General features: G+C 36.4%; 1 non-coding gene across 1 annotated transcript; it reads right to left on the bottom strand.

Moving 5' to 3' along the window:
* Positions 1 to 1,864: 1,864 nt before the first annotated feature.
* Positions 1,865 to 1,936, bottom strand: TRNAC-GCA. Its single transcript has one exon. It is a non-coding gene; the product is annotated as a tRNA-Cys (tRNA).
* Positions 1,937 to 6,000: the final 4,064 nt, after the last annotated feature.

Genomic DNA, 6,000 nt, shown 5'->3' with positions numbered 1-6,000 from the left:
GGGGGCAGCTGGGTAGCTCAGTGGAGTGAGAGTCAGGCCTAGAGACAGGAGGTCCTAGGTTCAAACCTGGCCTCAGCCACTTCCCAGCTGTGTGACCCTGGGCAAGTCACTTGACCCCCACTGCCCACCCTTACCAATCTTCCACCTATGAGACAATACACCGAAGTACAAGGGTTAAAAAAAAAAAAAAAAACTCTAAAAAAAAAAATGTCCATTTTAACTTTATGTTGGTATATGGTATGAGATATTGATCCATGCTTAGTTTTTGCCATAGTATTTTCCAATTTTATAGCAATTTTTGTCATATAGTAAGTTCTTTCCCCAAAAGCCTACATCTTTAGGTTTATCAAATACTTAGTTGCTATAGACATAAACTGTCATGAGTTGATGACTATAGCAACTAAATATTGGGTCATCACTCCATTTTTTAACCAGTACCAGATTGTTTTGATGATTACTCCTTTAAAGTAGAGTTTTATATCTGGTTTGGCCAACCCTCCTTTGTTCACATTTCCCCCCGTCAATTCTCTTGATATTATTGGCCTTTTGTTCTCTTCAACATGAACTTTGTTATTATTTTTCTAGTTCTATGAAATAATTTTTGCATACTGTCATTGGCATGGCACTGAATAGATGAATTAATTTAGGTAGGATTATCATTTTCACTATATTTACTGTACCTATCCTTGAGCAATCAATTTTTTCCAATTGTTTCGGTCTGACTATTTGTGAGAAGAGTGTTTTGTAATTGTGTTCATATAGTTACTGGTTTTGTTTTGGTAGTTATACTCTGGAGCATTTTGCATTGTCTAGAGTTATTCTGAATGAAATTACCTTTCTTTCTCATGTAGTAAGATACTGTTAGAGATAAATAGAAATACTATGATTTATGTGGGTCTATTTTGGATCCTGGGGCTTTGCTGAAGTTGTTAATTATTTCTATTAGTTTTTCGGTTGATTCTCTCTGTAAACCATCACGTCACCTACAAAGACTGATAACTTTGTTTCTTCATTGCCTATTCTAATCCCTTCGGTTTCTTTTGGTGCTCTTATTGCTATAGCAAGCATTTCTAGTATAATATTAAATAATAGTGATGATAATGAGCATCTTTGCTATACCCCTGATATTAATTGGGAAGGGTTTTAATTTATCCCCATTTCAGATAATATTTGCTGGTGGTTTTAGTTTATCGCTTTGAATAAGGCTCCATTTATTCCAACATTTCCTAATGTTTCTATAAGAAATGGTTATTGTACTTTGTCAAATGCTTTTTCTTCATCGATAGAAATAATCATGTGGTTTCTGTTGGTTTTGTTACTGATATGGCCCATTATGCCGATGGTTTTCCTAATAATCAACCATCGCTTCTCTCCTGATATAAAACCCACCTGATCATGGTGTATGATTCTTGGGATATAATGCTGTCATCTCCTTGCTAGTATTTTATTGAAATTTTTTACATGACTGTTCATTAGGGAGATTGGTCTATAGTATTCTTTCTCTGTTTTAGCTTTTCCTTGTTTAAGACTAGAAGAGGATTTGATGGGCAGAAAAGTGGCAGCCAATATAGGCTGCTAGAACTAAGCAGACTCTGTTTGCCCCAAAGCTTTGACATCCCTAAAGAGTAAGAAGGAGATTGTGTCACCCAGGCTGCAGAGAAGCAAATTACAGCCCCCCCCCGGAAATGTGGGGCCAACCTGAGCTCAGGGAGCTGCCCAGCATGCTTGGAGTGTGCCAACCACAGATGGGAAAGAGGCTGAGACTGAAAGAGGCTGAGGCTGGCAGAGGCTGGGTTCTTGCAGACACTTGGGAGGCCTGGAGGAAGAGGAGCATGTGGATGGCCTAAAAGGTGAGGCAGCTGGTAGGGGGCACCTGGATTTGAACCAGGGACCTCTTGATCTGCAGTCAAATGCTCTACCCCTGAGCTATACCCCCTGGCTCACAGGGATGCCCTTAATTAACACCTTTCCAGGCTGCCACCACACCCAGAGCACCTGCCTTCCTGAGTCATTGCCAATAGTTTGGAGAAGCTTCTTCAGGGCTCAGCTGCCAGCCCTGACCCTGGGGACAAGAGCCACGTCCAGGGGCCCCCCTCTGAGGGTCCCCAACACCCACCAAGCCCTCCACAGACCCTTTGGGCCTCAACCATTCCCACAGAGGTTCTGCTCAGATGGAGCTATCTAGAATGGCCTGGCCAGCCCCTAACCATACAGGGCCAAACCATCTCTAGCCCACTGGTCAGCTGAAACAGTCATTTCAGGTTCAATTTGGCCCAGAGGCATAGGAGGCTCAGCAGAAGCTGCAAATCCTTTTGCCCTCCCTCAGGCCTTGGGTAAGATTCTAGGTCATCTGGAGAGGGCTGGGAAGAACATCAAGCCTCTCTCTTGAGCACCAGCCTGCAGCTCAGCCCCTTGACAGTTTGGGGAGACACTTGTTCCCTTTCCTGATGCAGTGCACAGAGTTAGTGGCCTGCATGGGTAGTCAGTCCTGGCTGCCACCAATCAGACTCCCATTGTCCATGACCAGGTTGGGCTCATCCCCCACCAGTTCTGCGATGGAACCTTTTTCATTTTATTTCATTTTATTAATTTAATTTTACTTTTTAAAAAATATTATTTTATTTTCCCAACCTCATGTAATAACAATTTTTAACAGATGATTTCCAAAATTATAAGATCTAAATTTTCTCTTCTCCCTTCCAGCTTCCCTTCCAGAAACAGCAAGCATTTTATTCTGTGTAATCCATGCATTATTATTTTATTATTATTATTATATATAATAATATATAATATATAATAGTAATAATCCATGCATTATTATATATTATATATTGTTATAAGAGAATACTCATATAAAACCAAAACCCCAAAATAAAAACACAAATAAATTTGAGTGAGGAATAGTATGTACTCTGACTCCAACGGTACATACAATAGTGTGTACTCTTTCTCTAAATATTTGAGAAATGAGACCCTGATCAGAGAAATTGGTTATAAATTTTTTTCCCAGTTTGTTTTTCTCCAAATCTCAGTTACATTGGTTTGGTTGATACCAAACCTTTTAACTTTCATATACATGAAATCATTCCTTTTTACATCTCATAATGTTCTGCCTCTTGTTTGATCATAAATTCTTCCCTTCTCCATAGATTTGAGTAAACTATTTTATGCCCCCTAATTTTCTTATGTCACTCTTTATGTTTAACTCATATACCAATTTTGATCTTATCTTGGTATAGTATGTGAAATATTGGTCTATATCTAATTTTTGCCATGTTATTTTCTAATTTTCCCAGCAGTTTTTGTCAAATAGTGGGTTTTTATACCAAAAGCTGGGATCTTTAGGTTTATCAAATACCAGATTGCTATGGTCACTTAGCCCTGCATATTGCGTATCTAATCTATTCCCTTGATGCACCATTCTATTTCTTAGTTGGTACCAAATTGTTTTGATAATTATAGCTTTATAGTATAGGTTAAGATCTGGTAATGCTAGACTACTCTCCTTCACATTTTTTCCCCAACAATTCCCTTGTTATTCTTGATCTTTCATTCTTCCAGATGAATTTTGTTCCTTTTTTCTAGTTCTGTAAAAAGTTTTTGGTAGTTTAACTGGTATGGCACTGAATAAGAAAATTAATTTAAGTCAAATTGTCATTTTTATTAGCTCATCTCACACATGAGTGATTAATATTTTCTAATTGTTTAGATCTTACTTTATTTGTATTAAAAGTGTTCTGTAATTGTGTTCACATAATTCTTCTGTTGGTCAGGGAAAGTAGATTTTGAAGTGTTTTATATTATCTAGAATTCTTTTAAATGGAATTTCTATCTCCTGCTGTTGAAAATCGTTGGTGATATATGGAATGCCAATGACTTATGTGAGTTTATTTTATATTCTGCACACTGCTAAAGTTATTAATTATTTCAACTAGTTTTTAGTTGATTCTCCAGGATTCTCTAAGTATACCATCTTATCATCTGCAAAGAGCGATAGTTTAGTTTCTGATTGTGTACTTTAATTACTTCACTTTCTTTTTCTCTTATTGCTTAAGCTTCTAACTTATCCCCATTATAGATGATAACTTGCTGATGAATTTAGATAGATATTACTTATTATTTTAAGGAAAGGACCATTTATTGCCAGGCTTTCTAGAGTTTTTCAGAGGAATGAGTGTTGTATTTTGTCAAAGACTTTTTCTGTACATAATGATAATCATGTGATTTCTACTACTTTTTTAATATGGTTAATAATGCAGAGTTTTCCTAATATTGAACCAACCCTGCATTCTTAGTGTAAATTCCACCTGGTCATAATGAATGATCCTTGTGATATATTTCTGTAGTCTTATTCATTTAAATCTTTTCATCTATATTCATTAAGAAAATTAGCCTAACTCTCACACCTTTTATGTATATACTCCTAACTGCCCTAATAATGAGATACAAATATCATCTTTCCATATAAGAATATATAAACAGTTTGACCTTATTGTATCCCTTAAATTTCCATTTTCTTGTTTAGTTTTTTATGCTTCTCAGGAGTCTTATATTTTAACATCAGATTTCCTATTTAGGTCTGGGGTCTTTTCAACAGGAATACTTAGAAATCTTCTATTTTATTAAATGACCTTTTTCCCCCCTGAAAAAAGAAAGTATACTGAGTTTTGCTTGGTAGGTGATTCTTAGTTGAAAACTTAGTTTCTTTGCCTTCCAGAATATCATATTCCAAAGCTTCCAATCCTTTAATGTAGAAGTGGCTAAGTACTGTGTAATCCTGATTATGGCTCTATGATATTTGAATTGTTTCTTTCTGGCTACTTACAATAATTTCTTCTTGACCTGGGAGCTCCAGAATTTGGCTATAATATTCCTGGGAATTGTCATTTGGGGATTTATTTCAGGAGGTTATCAGTAGACTCTTTCAATTTCTGTTTTACCCTCTTGTTCAAGAATATCAGGGCAGCAAAGGGCTTTAAAAGAATCCATGCCCTTTGATCCAGTAATATCACTACTAGGTTTGTATCCCAAAGATATAATAAAAAAGGGTTGCATAAAAATATTCATAGCCATGATTTTTGTGGTGACAAAAAATTGGAAAATGAGGGAATGTCCTTCTTTTGGAGAATGGCTGAACAAATTATGGTATATGATGGTGATGGAATGTTATTGTGCTATAGGGAATGATGAACTGTTTGATTTCCATATGAACTGGTAAAACCTCCATGAACTGATGCAGAGTGGTATGAGCAGAACCAAGAGAACATTATAACCAGAAAGTAAAACATTGTGGAACAATCAAATGTAATCAACTTTGCTACCAGTAGGAGAAAGATGCTATCCACATCCAGAGAAAGACCTGTGGGAGTAGAAACACAGAAGAAACACAAATATGATTTATCACTTGTTTATATGGGCATACAATTTGGGGTTTGGGTTTTAAAAGTTTATGCTATTACAAAAATGAATAATGTGAAAGTAGGTATCAAGTGATAATACATGTATAACCCAGTGGAATTACTTGTCAGCTCAGGGAGGCAGGAGGGAAGAGAAGAGGGAGACAATCTAAATTTTGTAACCATAGAAAAATATTTTTAAATTAATTAATTAATTGAAAACATAATATCAGGGCAGTTTTCTTTGATAATTTCTTATAATATGATGTTCAGACCTTTTTTTTATTCAGGGCTTTCAGAAAATTCTTTTTCTTTTTTTAACCCTTACCTTCCATCTTAGAATCAATACTAAGTATCAGTTCCAAGGCAGAAGAGGGGTAAGGACTAGACAATGGGGGTTAAATGACTTGCCCAGGGTCACACAGCTAGGAAGTATCTGAGGCCAGATTTGAACCTAGTGCCTCCCATCTCTAGGCCTGGCTCTCAATCCACTGAGTTACCCAGCTGCCTCCCAATAATTCTTAAATTGTCTATCCTGGATCTATTTTCTAGGTCAGTTGTTCTTCCAATGAGTCATTTAATATTTTTTCAATTTTTTCATTCT

This window comes from Gracilinanus agilis, chromosome 5 (assembly GCF_016433145.1).
Source record: "Gracilinanus agilis isolate LMUSP501 chromosome 5, AgileGrace, whole genome shotgun sequence".
NCBI lineage: Eukaryota > Metazoa > Chordata > Mammalia > Didelphimorphia > Didelphidae > Gracilinanus > Gracilinanus agilis.
This window is presented reverse-complemented; position numbering and strand designations above follow the sequence as displayed.